Source organism: Equus asinus, chromosome 6 (assembly GCF_041296235.1).
Source record: "Equus asinus isolate D_3611 breed Donkey chromosome 6, EquAss-T2T_v2, whole genome shotgun sequence".
NCBI lineage: Eukaryota > Metazoa > Chordata > Mammalia > Perissodactyla > Equidae > Equus > Equus asinus.
In genome coordinates this window covers 9,152,694-9,170,981 of record NC_091795.1, presented here as the reverse complement: position 1 = coordinate 9,170,981, position 18,288 = coordinate 9,152,694, and the positions used below count along the sequence as shown (strand labels likewise).

Genomic DNA, 18,288 nt, shown 5'->3' with positions numbered 1-18,288 from the left:
CTTGTTTGGCTACAAAATGCTCACAAGATAAGGACAGGGAAGCTGTTGTTTCCTTTTCATTTCAGGAACAGAGTGATGTTAGCCACATACACCTACTTACTATGTGATTTGGGCTCACGCAGGCTGCTATCTGCTGCATAGGAGCTGGTTTTACTGGGAGAGTGAGGACTGTGGGAGAAGCATGTGGTTTCTGCATAGCGCCCTGTGATGGACAGTCTCTGAGTTGACCTCCAATGATCCAGACCTCTTGGTGTTAACGCCCTTCTGTAATACCCTCCTCTTGAGTACGGGGTGGACCTAGTCACTTGCTGCTAACAAACAGAATATGGAAAACACGATATGATGTCACTTTTGAGAAGAGGTTACAAAAAGACTGTAGCTTCTGTCTTGGGTACACTTTCTTTGTCTTTCTCTTGCTCACGCTCATGAGGGAAGTCAGCTGCTATGTTGTGAGCTGACTTATGGAGAGGCCCACATGGAAAGGAACTGAGTGAGGGAGGCCTCCAGCCAACAGCCAGTGAGGAATTTAGGCTCTCAGTCCAACAGCCTGTGTGGAACTGAATCCTGCCAACAACCACGTGGGTCAGCATGGCAGCAGATCCTCCTCCCCCAGCAGAGCCTTCAGATGAGACCACAGCCTTGGACAACGGGACGATGTACCCTCATGAGAGAGCTTGGCTCAGATGCACCCAGCTAACCTGCTCCAGGAGTTCTGGCCTGCAGAAACTGTGAGTTCATACATGTACGTTGCTCTAAGTACTAAAAAGGGGGTAATTTGTTACACAGTGAGAGATAACTAATACGTAGCCTGGGGCACAACACATCAGAGTTATAGAGTATTTCAATTGTGTAATACAAGATTTCCCCGGACTCTTTCATGTTACAGATATTTTCGTATGGCAGCAGGACAGACTAAAATATTGTCCCAGCCAATAATTCCAAACATTCATTCCACTGAAAGCTTTTTATTAGAGTTAACAAAGTATCAAAATTACCTGCTTTCCTTTTTTCTATTGTTATTCATAAATTATTTCATCCATCCAAAAGTACAGATGAGCAGTGAACTAGACCAAAAACAACTAGCTTGAGGGAAGAGAAATGAGAGCTTACAAGAGGAGCAATCAGAAAAGTTTCACACTGATCCACACAGTGACTAAAGCATGCAATTGGACTGCATTAGAGGAGGCAATGCTGGACGATAAGACAAGGATGTGTGCGTGTGTTTATTTTTTGGATACATGTCAATTTAGATAATATTTCAGTCTTCTGGTTCAATGATTTTGCAAAATAGAGAAGCTTAAGTTCAAATGAGAGGAATAGAATCCTTAGAAATGAAAGAACCTTAAAAATCAATTAGTCTAGGGATTTTAAGAATATTTTTTACCCCCAAGAAACTTCTTACAAAAATAAAATCTTAGGTAGAACGCTAATATGTAAATGCGCTAACAAAATATATAGTATTTTGTTAACACAAATTTATTTTACACATTGAAATCCATAACATTTACTCATAAAACAAATCACTGAGAACAATAATATGGACGTGCAATTTAGAATTGGGACTTACAGATGTCAGGTGCAACCTCATGTCCCCTTCAGTGGAGCTGCACAGAATTCAAGCCATTGTAATTCACAAAAAGTAGTTCCAAATGGTAAAAGTTTTAAAACCAGCTTTCTACCAATCTAGGATACACATCAATTAAGCTAATTCAGAAACTTGATAGAGAAATAGGAGAGCAATTTTTATTTAACAATATCACAGAAGTGCTATTATTTCTTAATTGATAGTTGTTCAATTTGGAGGCAGTCAATCAAATACCTCAGCCAGTTTTCATTATTACTGGGCAGGAAATACATTTCAAACATAATCTTGAACGAGATAAAACCATACTAAATGTTTAAAAATCAAATACAGTAATACACAGTTCTCTGTCAGATAGTAATGTGAAGTTTCTAAACAGTCTAATTTACTTTGTTTTGCATTTTGAGCCCAAATTTTAGTTTTCAGTTTCATTGCTGACGTTTTAACTGTAATCTTAGGCATGGTAACATTGAGGTCTTACATTGCCAAATTTCATTATTTAAAACTATCAGCAGGGGGCCAGCCCAGTGATGCAGCCGTTAAGTGCGCATGTTCTGCTTCTTGGCAGCCCGGGGTTCGCCGGTTAGGATCCCAGGTGCAGACATGGCACCTCTTGGCACGCCATGCTGTGGTAGGCATCCCGTGTATAAAGTAGAGGAAGATGGGCATGGATGTTAGCTCAGGGCCAGTCTTCCTCAGCAAAAAACAAGAGGATTGGCAGTAGTTAGCTCAGGGCTAATCTTCCTCAAAAAAAAAAAAAAAAAAAAACCAGCAGGATATGCAAACCAGCCCAGCCATGCTTTATTTGAGAGTTTTAGCTAAAGATGCTGTTACTATACAATAGTAATTTTCTGTCTCGTCTGAAGTATCTACACGGATGCCTCACCTCGGTATAACAGTGAACTTCATTATGAAAAGTAAATTCTGGAATTCACCACACTTAGAATTGTAAATAACTGAAAAGTTTGCAATGGGAAGACAATCCTTTAATAAAGTTGTCAATTTGTATGACATTATTCAACACTTAAAAAGTAAGTTTGCCTTTTTCATAACAGCCAGGACTCATTATGCAAATACACTACTTGCACACACATTGGCAATAATTTTTATGTGAATAGTTTTTCTACCACTGCTATCACTCATTATGCAGACATCGGTACATTTTTATAAGGTTATTTGTGGTGTGTTATTTGTGTTGTAAGCAGTTAAAATTTTCTCCTAACATGTCTGTAGTAAGTGTTTTATAAAGTGATAAATAACCTTTCTATTTGTGTAAAAGAACGTACAAAACAATCAAAATGGAGCAATCCCAACATCCATAAACTTGCCTATTTGAAATGTAAAGATTTGACTAATCTCAGTCTTCAAGCCAATTATTTAAACCTTGGCTCTGCACTCTGAGATTCTATTTTAGACCATGTTCTGTTGTTGGACTCTGGTAATCACTGCGTTGTACAAACCATCCATCAGCCTACATTTCGTTGGTGACACCAACAGCACAGGATTCAGTAACATTTTCCAAATGTTAGGTGCTGTGAACGCTCTGAGATTTTACCCGATTTGTGAGATAAAAGTTAGCTTGGCATTGTTTCATGAATGCTGGCAGAAGATATAGATTCCTGGGTCAGAGGAAAAGGGCTTTCGTACTACCAGAGAGCAAGTACCAGGAGCTTCATGCCTGCTTTGTTCTCCTTGCTTCCCAGGTCTCAGGGAGTAACGTGGAGTGGCCCGGTAGATACCGTGTGTGCCGCAGGTTCACATCGGCTCTGGGAAACCTAAAGTCTGAGTTTCTTATAATGGGCTACAAGCAAACAAATCTGCCCAATCACTGCACTGGTGGGAAACATTATCTTTATTCTACTGGACAGCAAACAAACCTGCCACTGGCCTGCTGGGAGACACTACCTTTATTTCCCAAGGCTCTTTGCTATACAACATCTTTGAAAAGACAGTTTGGAATAAAAGTTGTCAGTGCCTCTGTTTGCAAGATGAGCAGAAGCATGAGGGACCCAAGGACAATTGTATCCCAAGTCCGTGAGTGTTCTTCCCCTGCCGCTGCAATTTTGTAAGGTAATTGCAATGACTCAGTGTCTTTTCATTTTCAGATTTCACTTTTGTCTGGAGAATCTTTAAAGTACTTCAGAGGAATCCCACACTTTGAAAATCACTGCTCCAGTCCAAACCATTATTCTACAATAGGAAACTGAGGCACAAAGAGGTTGAGTGGCTTGTCCAGGTCACAGCTATTTAAGTGTCAACTCCAAGCAATGGAATTAAAAATCCAAGCAGTACTAGATGGCAGCCAAAATATCCCTTTCTTTAATCTAGAAATAGACTGTCTAAAGTGTATCAGGGCGAGGAACTTCCCAGGGCACCTTCATTTGGATTTCCCCATAAGCAATCTCTGAGACAAGGACTGGAGTACAAAGTTATTTGGGAAGGGATCCCAGGCAACATCCTTAGGGAGTAGGAGAGTGAGAGGGAAGGAAGGAAGACAACATAAAGTTTGTTATGAAGAAAGTTACTACTGTGGACACCTGGAGTTTAATTGCGCTGGAGAACTCGAGGAGCCAGCGTAGAACATATACCTAGGTTATCCCACCTGAGCGGAGAGGGAGCTGGGGTATTTGTCAACCAATTGCCATCCATCCTTGGTTGAGCGGACCCTGGGAGGGGTTAATATTCTAGCACTTCTGCTCTGCTCTGCACTTGGGTAGAACAGACACTATTAGCCAGAGAGAGCCTAAAGGCAAGGCATTGCAGGTGCTGGCAGTTGGAAGTTAGGCCAGTGGGCAGGGGAATGGTGCATTCTAAGGGCCTATGGCTGGGCATCAGCTGCGTCTGCCACACTGTGTGCAGCTGACCTTGAAGAGTTCGTATATATTTGAGTGAATCTTCTCTACTCTAATTCTCTGTCTCTGCATTTGAGTAAAGGTCTTCAAACCTGATACTTGTGGATGGGATTAAGAAGGCTTTTCAGTGAAATGGTGATTAAAGGAGGGGATATTGATCAGGGTGAGGAAGGAAGGCCTGTCTGAATAGAATTAAAGATGCAGGCAGGAGAAGACAGCAAGACAGAGAAGAGGAAGTGGAGAATGAGGATGGCTGGAACCAAAAGAACCACGGGCATGGGCAATGCCAGTTAAGGAAACCATTCAAGCAATGAACGGGCTGCGGACAGGACACGGATTGCACACTCTCTTCTTACACCCTGGCCACGAGGATGCAGCTGAGTTAGAAATGTCTCTTTGTTACAAATGAGAACAATGACTCCAAAATTGTGAGTAGGGTGATCCCTTTTTACATAAACATAATTTTTTGGAATATCTTCATGTGTTAGTGGTTGTGGTTTAAATATCCTTTGATCTGAAAACCACATGATTAGAAGCTACAATGAATTCAGTAACACTGCAAAACGAATTTTTGTTTTCTTCATCACCACAGTATCTGCATACATGTGAAATAGAGTAGTTTATGCATGTGCAAGATGTGCCAGATGCGGGGTGTGCTCACACCACAGGGTGGGAGAGTGCACTGGTTCATGGACCTGCCACAGGGACTCTCGTGTGAAGATGAGCCATGATCTGAAAGGGGATTGTGATGGGAGGACCCTGAAAGATCCATCACAGAACTGCTTTAGATATGTGCCTGGAAACACATCACCTGAGGCCTTCCCGAGACGAAACTCCCCTGGGAAATGTCGCCTGACTTTCCTCCCATCACTCAAGATTAGCTGTGCCCCCAACCTGCCTTTGTGCAGAACAGTGGTAAACAGCAGGCAGAAAGGAACTAGGTGCAGAAAAGGCAAAATCCTGTGGAGCCTCAGGTGCATCCTTTTAAGGAGAATGGCCCCCCCACCTCTTTTATTCTCAGATTATGCAATCCAAGCCCTCAAGGAATCTGGCTTGGGATGCTCAGTGGCATTCTCTGATGTCAAGACTCCCGGTTTTGTCAAACCAGGTGTGTTCTTTATAACAACATTTTTCAGGAGCTAAGGTAAATTGGTGTATGGCTATCTTAATTTGGGTTCATACCCTGAGATAAGGATTTGAGTGCAAGTCATTTATTTGGTAGGTGTTATGGATTAAATTGCATCCTGCCCAAATTCGTGTGTTAAAGTCCCAACCCCCAATGTGACTGTATTTGGAGATAGGACCTCTAAAGGGGTAATTAAAGTTAAATGAGGTCCTAAGGGTGGGGCCCTAATCCAATAGGACTGGTGTCCTTACAAGAAGAGGAAGAGACACCCGCGATGCATGCGCAGAGAAAAGGCCACATGAGGACACAGCAAGAAGGTGACCATCTGCAAGCCAAAGAGAGAAGCCTGAAGAGAAACCATCCCCGTGGGTACCTTGATATTGGACTTCTCACCTCCCAAACTGTGGGAAAAAACTGTGGGAAAAAACTGTGGGAGGCTAGGCCCCTCCTGTGGCTGGAGATATGAAGCCACCGGCAAGCAGGGAAGAAGAGTGTCTGTTCAATAAAGCTACAGGTGGCCCTCAGGGAGGACAGGGGGTAGGATACTGCCGGCATCTACTGCAATAATTTGGATCAAACAATGGTATCTACTTTTAGGTTACTTTGGCATTTATCAAATTAGTACAAGTTTTAGAACAATTTCTTCAATAGCATCACATTTCTTCCCCTACTTATACTAACTGGATAGGAAAGGTGGTTTATTGGAGAGCAACATACTTGTTTCTACTCCACCTTGGGAATCAACCTACGAATAATACAGGAATTTACGGGTTTCAGGGCCCAAGGCAAATCACACCAGGAATACGTGTGTATTGGTGAAATCAGGTTTAAACGGTGTTCAAGAATAGCTTGGAAAAGAAGTTACAAAGTGCAGCCTCGGCGTTAGGTAAGGCCTGATATATAGAGAGACAGGCCTTGAGGCAGCTTTCAAGATGGAGGAAGAGGCCACGAGCCAAGGAATGTGGGCAGCTTTAGAAGCTGGGAAAGCAAAAAAACAAATTGTCCCCTATAGCCTACAAAAGGTTGCAAAGCCCTGCTCATGCCTCGATTTCGGCCCATGAGTCCTGCGTTGGGTTTCTGTTTACAGAACTGTGAGATGATAAGTCTGTGTTGTTTAAGCCCTTGGCTTTGTAGCAATTTGCTATAGCAGCAACGTGGAATATGGAAATGAATTCCTCATCCAGTGTGGCTCTGAGGCCCACCTCAGTGAACTTCTGCTTCTCTCTAGCCTAAGTCCATGTGGGGGAAGGCATCTTACACCACCCTGTGCCCGACGACCCTGGTCCAGTGCAGACAGCAGAAGGGTTTAATAAAAGAGTGAAATAGGAGAGACTCAGGAACTCTATTAAGAATTTAACATGAACTCAAATAAAATCAGAAATGAATGACGAGATGTTACAACTTACACCACAAAAATACTAAGGATCATAAGAGACTTCCATGAACAAGTGTAGGCCAAAAAACTGGACAACTTAGAAGAAATGGATAAATTCCTAGAAACGTACAACCTTCCAAGACTGAGTCATGAAGAAATAGAAAATTTGAACAGATCAATTACTAGTAAGGAGTTGAATCAATATCAAAAACCTCTCAACAGACAAAAGTCCAGGACCAGATGGCTTCACTGGTGAATTCTACCAAACATTCAAAAAAGAATTAACACCAACCTTCTCAAAATCTTCCAAAATATAGAAGAGGAGAAAACACTTCAATCTCGTTTTATAAAGCCAGCATTACCCTGATACCAAAACCAGACAAGGATGCCACAAGGAAAGAAAGTTACAGGCCAATATCACTGATGAATATAGGTGCAAAAATCCTCAACAAAATCTTAGCAAACTAACTTCAACAGCACATTAAAAGGATCATAAACCATGATCAAGTGGCATTTATTCTAGGGACACAGGGATGGTGCAATATGCACCAATCAATCAACGTGATATACCACATTAACAAAATGAAGGATAAAAATCATATGATCGTCTCAACAGATGCAGAAAAAGCATTCGAAAAAATTCAACATCCATTTATGATAAAAACCATCAACAAAGTGGGTATAGAGGGAATGTACCTCATTTATGACAAGCCCACAGTTAACATCATAGTCAACGGTGAAAAGCTGGAAGCTATTCCTCTGAGATCAAGGACAAGGATGCCCACTCTCTCCAATTTTATTCAAAAGAGTATTGGAAATCTTAGCCAGAGCAATTAGGCAAGAAAGAGAAATAAAAAGCATCCAGATTGGAAAGGAAGAGGTAAAACTGTCACTATTTGCAGATGACATGATACCATATATAGAAAACTCCAAAGACTATGCCAAAGAACTGTTAGAAGGAAGAAACAAATTCAGTAAAGTCGCTGGATACAAGAGCAACATACAGGAATCTCTTACTTTTCTATACATTATAATGAACTATCAGAAAGGGAAATTAAGAAAACAATCCCAGTTACAATCCCATCAAAAAGAATAAAATACCTAGGAATAAACTGAACTGAGGAGGTGAAAGACATATACATTGAAAATTATAAGACACTGATGAAAGAAATTGAAGAAAACACAGATAAATGGAAAGATATTCCATGCTCATGGCTTGGAAGAATTAATATTGTTGAAACGTTCATACTACCCAAAGCCATCTACAGATTCATTGCAATCCCTGTCAAAATTCCAACTGCAATCTTCACAGAAATAGAACAAACAATCCTAAAATTCATATGAAACAACAAAAGACCCTGAATAGCCAAAGCAATCTTGAGAAAGAAGAACAAAGCTGGAGGATCATGCTCCCTGACTTCAAACTATATTACAAAGCTGTAGTAGTTAAAAAGTATGGTATTGGCATAAAAACAGACATATAGATCAATGGAACAGAATAGAAAGCCCAGAAATAAACCCACACATATACGGTCAATTAATTCATGACAAAAGAGCCAAGAACATATAATAGGGAAAGGACAGTCTCTTCAATAAATAGTGTTGGGAGAACTGGAGAGCCACATGCAAAAGAAGGAAACTGGACCGTTATCTTACACCACACGCAAAAATCAATCAAAGTGGATCAAAGACTTGAACATAAGACCTGAAACCATACAACTCCTAGAAGAAAACATAAGGAGTAAGTTCCTTGACACAGGTCTAGGTAATGAGTTTTTACATTTGACACCAAAAGCAAAGGCAACAAAAGCATAAAAAGGGACTACATCAAACTAAAAAGCTTCTGAACAGCAGAGGAAACCATCAACAAAATGAAAAGGCAACCTGCAGAGTTCGAGAAAATATTTACAAGCCATACATCTGGTAAGGGGTTAATATTCAAAAAACACAAAGAACTAATACAACTCAATTTCAAACAAACAAACAATCTGATTAAAAAATGGACAGAGGACCTGAATAGACATTTTTCCAAAGAAGACACACAGATGGCCAACAGGTACATGGAAAGATGCTCAACATCACTAATCATCAGGGAAATGCAAATCAAAACCACCATGAGATATCACCTCACACCTGTTAGAATGCCTATTATCAAAAGGATAGGAAAGAACAAATGTTGGCAAGGATGCAGAGGAGAGGGAGCCCTTGTGCTCTGTTGGTGGGAATGTAAATTGGTGCAGCCACTGGGGGAAACGGTAGGGAGGCTCCTCAAAAACATTAAAACTGGAACTACTATAAGATCCAGCAATTCCACTTCTGGGTATTTATCTGAAGAAAATGAGAACATAACTTGAAAAGACGTATGTATTCCCAAATTCATTGCAGCATTATTTACAGTAGCCAAAATACGGAAATAACCTAAACGTCCATCAGTGAATGAATGGATAAAGAAATTGTGTTATATGTGATACCATAAAAAAGAGTGAAATCTTGCCACTTGCAACAACATGGAAGGCCTGGAGGGCGTTATGCTAAAAGAAACGTCAGACACACAAAGACAAATACCATATGATATCACTTATATGTGGAATCTAAAAAACATAAACAAACCCCCCCAAAACCCCAGCAAGCTCATAGATTCAGAGACTAGATTGGAGGTTGATGATACCAGGATTGGGGGGTGGGTAAAATGGGCGAAGGGAGGCAAAGGGACAAACTTGAGTTATAAAATCAACAAGTCATGGGGGAAAACAGAATTCAACATGAAAGTGATTTAATGGGAGATTAGAATAAGCACAATTTGTTCGTCTTGTTTGTATTTCTCAGGTACCTTGTGAACCAACATTTGTATGAGAGATCATGAAAAAAATTTCACAACCACCTGTTAGCTTTGTGACCTTAGGCGTTTTTGAAGCTTTTGAAGCCTCATCTATAAAATGGGGATCCTCATGCCTCCCTCACTGGATTGTGAGGATCAGTCACTGTGCTCAGCAAGCGGCGAGAACACAATGAATGAATAGCTATAGCATTAATAGTAACTTACAGTATACATGGCTAAAGATATTTTCATGAAAAAATAATATTTCTAAATAGTTGATTTTCATCCCACAGCATTCCTCATAAAAACGTTATTAACTGCCAGCTTTGCATGAGATACTCTGGGGAATTCAAAGACATTATTCTTGCTCTTAATCAGTTTGTCATGTTTAAATATCATATGGACATAAATTACTACAAATCAAGGTATTTTTTGCTAAGTGCCCCAGCAGCGGTGTGCAGGAAGTCAAGGAAAGCGTGAGAGGAAGTCAAGGAAAGAGTTTACCGAATACTGAATGGAGGATGCTCTTTGAAAGGAAGGTGTCCCAGACTTCCAGGTAGAAAGCTGCACAGGATTATTTGTCAAACACAGCCAATTTTCAGTTTCAAAGTTTCCAGCAAATTCACAGAAGAGAGAGCTGTTCTGAGCGGTGCACCACAAACAGCAAAGCGAAAATGTATCACATCGCAGCATTTCTAAGACATCTTTTCCCATTAGCTTATTTGTGCTTTAGTGAAGAGGGTGACTACTAACAGCAATGTTCTATTCTCCAATACTCTAGGTGCGAGGTGCTGTGTATTTTAGAAGTCTTCCCTTTTAAAATACGCCTGTAAAACAGTGAACAACTAGACACTAAGTAACCGGAACCCTCATTAACTGGAAATCTCCCTACTCAGTACCCCACTTTTGGGGAATCAAATAGCAAATATAGGAAAACAAATGAATTTTATTAACTTTTTAAAAAGCAATTTTAGCACATGGCTCTGACTGGGTGCAGACTCTGCCCAGTCTTCCACACACTCGGCACTGTGAAATGAAGATGCGTATTCAGAATGAGGACTCTGAGGCATTGTGGACACCCCAACATCAAAAAGAGACTCATTCCACTGATTACACTGCATTTTTTAAGGTGAGATAGCAGCTTGCAATATTTTTAAAAAATTTTTTCAACTTATGTTCCAGCTAAACGGGCTTTCGAGTTAATCCTCACCTAAAATGAAAATTTAATTCAGCAGAACAGCTCCTTCCTGAGGGGTCCTGATTAACTGAGGGTTTATTGTATCTAACAGAAATGTTTCATATGTGATGTGCACCTAAAGGCAGATTTCAAAATGGAAATTTGAGTAAAATCCTCTGAGCTTTTTTAAAGCTATGGAGCTCTCTTAAAATTTTTTCCATCTAAAATTAATTCTGTCCTGCTGCTAATAATCAAAACCAATTTAAAGTTTGATCATTTTTATATTTTAGAGCAAGCAGTCCAAACTCACAGTTATGGTGTGTATATCAATAACCACAGCAAGCGCTCCTTGACAAAACGCATCCGAACAATCCGATAGTGTTTCAGCACACTTCCTTTCCTCTAATTTTCTTTTCACCCTAAATTGCACTCAGCTTTATAGTGTTATTTCATCTGTTTTTCCTTTATTTAAACAATTAGGTAATGCAAGTCTGTTTTCTGAAGTCCAGATCGTAATTCAGAGCTAGAAGCAGGAGAATTGCATTGATTAGATGTAGACGACATCTTACTTTTTTGGTCTGTATGAACTTCACTCTTTGTATTTGTGATTTTTTTAAAACTTACTCCTGTCAGTCACTGAGAGGTGGAGTTCATGGATTTCTGGCCTGTCCTCTCTTGAGTTTGAAGAAGTAATGAGAAGGTACTACAGGATTTTTGGTCAGAAATCATCATGCCATCTGAAGACGCATGTTTCTGTCTCTTCTCGCTGTGCTAACATAGAGAAGATGAAATACTGAAATCTGCAGGTCCACCAGTATTTACTCTGAAATCCTTACTGTGAGTTCATAAAGGCCTCTCTTTAGGTCTCTTCGCTGAAGCTCACAGTCCTCTGTTCCCTCATAAAGGAGTGGAATTTGCATCCATCATTAGAGATTTGTTAAGTACCTGCTCTGTTCCGGTTATGCAGGAAAATGTGCTGGAGCTGCAGAGGAAAATCAGATGGGTCCCCCCCCTCAGGGTGTTTATATCAATGCTTAGATGGATGACACAATTAAAGAGCAATAAGCCTCATTACTCCAATGGAACATGTAGATCACTAATGGCTACTTTTCTAGCAAAAAGTCACTTGAGGGCAGGAACTATGCCTTGCTCATTTCCACACCTCCTGTAGAGCACCCTCCATGTAGTAAGTTGGCAATAAATATTCATTAAATTTAACTGAATGTACAAAAACAGGACTGTTTATCCCTCACAAGCCAGTTTACCCACCCAACTTTTCTGATATTGGCACCATCATCTTTGCAGCTGCTCACATCCAAACTCTTAAGTTATATTTGACGCCCGTTCTCCTTTGCCCCCCACATTCAATCAGTTGTCAATTCCTTTTGAGTCTTTCCTCTCAATTTCTCCTAAACCATTTTCCCATCCATTCACTCCACCCTAGTTCGAGTTATTACCTCTCTAAGGAATGCAGACTTCTAACTGCGCTCCCACCTCCAGGCATTCTTGGTACATGCACCAAATGAGTTATCCTGCTGCCAGGCCCAGATGATGTCCACACTTAACCATATCTTCTGGTCTTCTCTCCTCAGGATCCTCTGCAGGCATCCTCTGCTCCATTCAGGTAAATGAGGGCATTCCCTGTTCCCATGGAGTCCTCCCACGTTCGCCCTCTCTGTCCTCACGGTTCTAAGCATCCTCCACCGGAAATTTCCTCTCTGTCTTCAACTTTCAAAATCCTCAGGGTTTTTGGTTGCAAGAAGAGAAAGGGCCTCTGGCTTACCTTAAGCAGAACAGGAATTTTTTGAAAGAAGAATAAGTAGCTTACAGTGGGGCTGGAGGAGCTAGGAGAAGGGGTGAGAACCAAGCAAGTTACTGACCTCTGTAGGGACGTTCTGGGAGCCTTCCAGCATGAGCTAACTGAATCTCGTCCTGCTTCCTCTTTGCCCCCTCTCCAGTGTCAAAGGCCTGAGTGGGAGGGTTCTGTGGGCCAGTCCTGGGCTGCTCACTCTCGCAGGGCTTCTGTGGGTAGAGAGCTGGAGGAGGCCACTCTGCCTCCCACCAAGGACAGACAGGGGTCTCCCTAAAACCGGAAAGGAGGCTGGATGGAGGGCAGCCAAATTACGGTAGCCTCCCAGACCTCATCTCCCAGGTCCATTCCTAATGCCACCACCTTTCATAACACATACAGCCTCTTCTGATTCTTGGAATGTATTTCATTTGGTACTTTCCATATTTAGCTTTACGTTATAGTTGTTTGCATACTGGTCTTATCCTTCCTGTAAGATTAAAACCTCAGCTTATCCTTGTTTCTTCTGAATTGACTCTTATAATGCCTTACAAATAGAAATATACTAGAAATGTTTAACCGAATTGAAGGTTAAGATAGAAGGTCACAGAAGAGCTGATGTGAGTATTTACCGTGTGGCAAACCCATAGCTAAGACATGTTTACACGATCTCATTTAATCTTCACAACCCTTGACAAGAGTACTATTACTACCCGAGGCCCAGAGAGGAAAACGATCTCAAGACACGGACTTGCAGGCAGTCTGCGGGCCTCTGAAGCCGGACTCAGACCGCGCTCTCACCCTGGCTTGTGTTCTCTGTGACCCCAAGCCGGGGCTTAGAGGAGGGCTTGAACGGGACGCTGAAGGCGGAGGAGGGGACAAGAAATCCCTGTCCGCACTGTAGGAGCTGGAGGTTCATGTGACTAAGTGGGACCCAGTGGGGAGAGCCGAGCGCCCCAAGCAAGTAGCTCCATATTGGGGCAGAGTAAACAGCAAGATTGTTATGGCAGGCTAAGTTCCAGACGCCTTCGGAAGACAGACCTCTGGATTTAACACTGATGTGATTTGGGGGAAAAGGTTTATACTTTTTGCACTTTCAATACTTCATTATTGAAGGCATTTTAAAGATTTAATTTTTTTCCTTTTTCTCCCCAAAGTCCCCCAGTACATAGTTGTATATTCGTCGTTGTGGGTCCTTCTAGTTGTGGCACGTGGGATGCTGCCTCAGCGTGGTTTGATGAGCAGTGCCATGTCCGCGCCCAGGATTCGAACCAATGAAACACTGGGCCGCCTGCAGCGGAGTGTGTGAACTTAGCCACTCAGCCACAGGGCCAGCTCCTTGAAGGCATTTTAATAGTAAAACAAACATAGATCTACTAATGGAGTAGGATGCAGAAACATATACATTTTTAGATAAAACATCAGCTTCAAAGAAATGTCTCCCCCATGTTAGGTCTTGTAGTGGGTTAAACGGTGGCCCCAAAAGATATGTTCACCTGGAACCTGTGAATGTGACCTAATTTAGAAAAAGGGTCTTTGTAGATATTGTAAGGTAAGGATCTCAAGATGAGATCCTCCTGGGTTAGGATGGGGTCTAAATCCAACGCTAACTGTCCCCATAAGAAGAGAGAAGGGGAGAGGCACTCAGGGCATCAGGCCATGTGAAGACAGAGGCAGAGAGTGGAGTGACATTTCCACAAGCCAAGGGACACTGGGAGCCACCCGACGCTGGAAGAGGCAGGGAAGGATTCTGCCCTAGAGCCTTCTGAGAGAGCGTGGTCCTGCTGACACCTTGATTTCAGACTTGCTTCCAGAGCTCGAGAGAGTAAACTTCTCTATCATGAGCCACCCAGTTTGAAGTAATTTGTTAAGGCTGCCCCAGGAAACGAATATAGGGCTCTTCGAACTCGGTTCCTCAGCCTTCATAGGAGTAAATGCTTAAGTCTTCTGCTGTCAGAGGACTTTTGAGGAACTGTGGTGAGCAATGGGGAGCCATGAGAAGTTCTTGAGCAGGGGAGGGGCAAGATAGAAGCAATTTTTAGGAAGCAGTTTTTTGGAAGTTTAGGATGACGCTAATATTCACTATGAATCTGGGTGACAGGAGGAAGTGAGTAAGAGGAGAGAATCGGCAGGCAATGGGTGCTGTGGATAGAAGAGAAGTTTTGGAGTTGAGTGTGTGTGGTTCTGACCCAGCTTTTTTACGCACAATTTCAGTTTTTCATGTGCAAAATGAGGATAATGCCATTGTGTGTGAGTTACGGATGATATACGTAAAGAATTCAAAAAAGGTACATAAATAGTATTAGTATATAATGTATATAATGTAAAAACTTGGATGGTGGCGTTGGAAATGGAAAGGAAGGTACAGTCAAGAGATGTTTCAGAATCACAAGGATTCAGATTGAGAGAGATCCCCAGGTCATCTAGCGTCCTCTCCTCACCGTCCGTGGGGAAAGCTTGGAGCGAGGGAAGGAAGAAGTCGAACTGCAGTGTGGCCTCTTCTGGAGCTGAGGTGCCTGGTGGACTCCTGACCAAGCCCGAGACCGTGGGAGGAGGAGGTGGTTCAGGAAGGAGAGAAGTTTCATCCCGAACCTGGTGGTACTGAAGAGATATTGAGCTGCTCAGAGGGACTGCAGATAAACCGGGGCACTCTCTAAGGCTACAGATCTGTGAGTTAATCACTGAACATCCAGACTGGAAGCATTCAAAAAATGATCAACTACCTTAAAAAAAAGGTGCATATCAGAATAAAACATAAAGGGCCAAAGTCTCTGGAATATTACCATTAGAGGTTAGGAGAACAACGTGGCCTACAAGGGACAGACATGGGCAGGTCAGAAAGGCAGCTGTGTTACATAAATGAAAAGATGACCAAATTTCAGGAAATAGCAGAAATGCTATTAAGATAAAGACTGAGAAAGGGACATTTGGTTTTAGATAGAGAATGTCCTTAGTGACCTCACAAAGAATCGGAGGAGGAAGAGGGGTTCAAGACCCATGATCCAACAACTTAAAAATTGGGTCAATGGTGTTAGACTTATTTTGAGTAAACTGAAAATCAGGCCAGACCACTTACTGTAATTCTGCTTTTCTTATTAGTAAGACAAAATTTTCACAAAATGATGAACTGAGGTAGCTTCTTTCCCAAGGTCAAAGAGAAGGAGGCTGTCCTGATTCCCTGATCTTGGACACATCCCTGCTCAGTGCCCTGCCCCTCCCCCCAGCTAGAGACGTAGTAGGGGCTCCCTTCTGCCAGGAGGTGTGTCAGGGACTTAGGGAAGAGGGAGGTAAGTATCCTCTCTCCATCTGACAGGTCGTAGCTAGGTTAAGAAACACCTGTGCAAGGTTCTGCAGTTGAAGAAGCAGGTAGTCAAGGACAACTATGACTTCAGAGTGGCTCCAGGTACTGTCCTTGAGGACTTCCTTTTGGGAACAAGGCAGGGGCTGAGCCATTCAAATGATACCGCTTTGTCACCTTGAGTAAATTGTTACCTTAATAATAACGAGAAGCCAGGAGCCTAAGAAAGAATCTCATAAACATGGATCCAGGCTATTCAGCCAGGAAATCAGAATCATTTGAATAGTCAGCTTTCCTTTTGGGAAGCCATATGGGAAGGAAGTTGAACAGACATCAGGACGCAGGGGCCTGTGAAAAGGAAACTGTGTTTTCCCCCTTCCTCTTGGGTTTTAATCTTCCAAGTTTGTTTACAGGTAAGCCACCATTTGTGGCCAGGTGACGAGACGAGTCCCACTACTAGAGATCACTCCTTCGGGGGCCCACGTTCCCACAGCTCCTTACAGGATTCTGCCCGGGTGAGTAAGCTCGAGCTGGACACGCACGGCAGACAGCAGAGGTTGGATTTCCTCTCCGCTTCTTGAGAAGTGCTTCCAACAGGAAAGATGGAGAGAAAAAGTGTCTGGTTGGGAAAGTAAATAGATACAAGGCAAATAAATAAAAATGCCCACAAGCAATTACAGAGAGGAAGTGACATTTTTATGTAAGTCACTTTGCTGATGGACAACAGGCCTGCTTTGCTGAGAGAGCCGTGGGAATGCTTCCGGGAGGGGGGCGGTCGGCAAACAACTAGAGCGCCGTGATAAGCAAATCAAACAAAAAGAGGATGGAAAGATCACCCAGCAGTCATTGGAGGCTGGAAGTTGCTGCCTTTATTTCCTTTCTTGTCCCCTCACCCTCTCCCCTACCCCCACTCCTCGCGCGAGCAGTTTCAGGAGTGGGGACCCTTCCCTCCCCCTCGCGCCCGGGTCTCCTCGGGGCCGGCGGCCGCGCGCGCCGGGCTGGGCACCCGGAGCCCCGTCCTCTCCGGCGTCGCGCCCGAGCCCGGCCGCCGCGCGGGCCCCAAAGCCGCCCGCGCGCCCCCAGGTGGGTCTGGGCCCCCGCCCCTGGGCGCGCGCGGGCCTCGGTCATCCCCTGGGCGGTGTCACGGCGGCCGGGGAGGAGCGGCGGGAGGAGGAGGAAGAGCGCGGAGGGGGCGGGCGCTGCGCGCCGGGGGAGGGGTCGCCGCCGCCGCCGCCGCGGGATCGTCAGGCCGGAGCCGCGCGGCCGAGCGGGCGGCGGGCGGCGTGCAGGGCTCGGCGGCGGGGGCTCGGGCGCCCGGGCCGCTGGGTGCGCCCGGGCCGGCAGCGTCCGCCGAGCGGCGGGAGGAGGGCCGGCGCAAACAAAGAGCGGCGTCTGGGCGGCGCAGGGCGGCCGCCGCCCCGGGACCCGCGCCGCTGCCCTCCGGCCTCGGCGGGCGGCCCTCGGCGAGGTAAGCGCGGCCGGCGGGCCCGGGGCGGAGGCCGCCAACTTGGGCCGCGCGGCGGAGTTGGAGCGCGGCGGGGCCGGCGGGCGGGCGGGCGCGCCGGGAGGGGCTGCGGGAGCGCTGCCCTCGCGCCCCGCTGCCCTCGGCCCCGCCGCGGCCTGCCCCCGCGCCGCGGACCGCCCGGCCCCTACGGCTCCGCACCTTCCCGCCGCGCTCGCGGCCCCCGCCCCGGGCCGGCCCCGCTGGGCGCGGGGGCGCCTCCAAGGGCGCTGGCGGGGGCAGGGGCCTGGGCGGCGGGGTCCGGGACGGGAGACCGCGGGGCGCGCGGGGAGCGCCCGGCCTGCGGGCCGGCGGCGGGCACGGAGCCGGGGGCCGGCGTGGGACCGCGCGTGGCCGGGGCCGCCCGGGCGAGCGTCCCCGGGAAGAATAGCCGGGATCGTCTGGCCCCAGCGCAGGGACGCGGGAGGCCGAGCGCGGCCCGGGGAACTTGCTGTGGTTATTGGAACTATTTATGATCCCGCACAAAGCTGCTGTCACATCGCATAAAGGAGGTCCTCGCCTCGGCGAAGGGCGCTTTGTGCCGGGTTTCAGGCTCTGCGTCCTGTCCCAGATTTAGATGACTCTTATAGCCACCTGAAAGAAAGTTTCTCCCAATCGCTCTGCCCTCTTCGTTTATTCTGAGTGATTTAACCACCAAGTGGTTCTGGAAGAATTCGGTGTGTGACTTTTAAGGCATTGACCGTAACTCCCTTGTGAGCGCAGTTAGCGTGGCATTGTGTGGAGGGGTTTACTTTGCAAAACGCTTTAAT

The 18,288-nt window shown here is 44.8% G+C and overlaps 1 protein-coding gene across 3 annotated transcripts in view; it reads left to right on the top strand.

Annotated features, from left to right (window-relative positions):
• The first annotated feature begins 16,978 nt into the window (after positions 1-16,978).
• Positions 16,979-18,288, top strand: part of NCK2 (NCK adaptor protein 2) — a 143,507-nt gene continuing 142,197 nt past the window's right edge. For 2 of the 3 annotated variants that reach the window (XM_044773077.2, XM_044773076.2), the window contains exon 1: positions 17,248-17,485. The gene's annotated coding sequence lies outside the window, so the exon portion shown is untranslated. Of the gene's footprint in view, positions 17,101-17,247; positions 17,486-18,288 lie in introns of those variants that run through there. The other variant, XM_070511538.1, reaches the window with a different exon arrangement.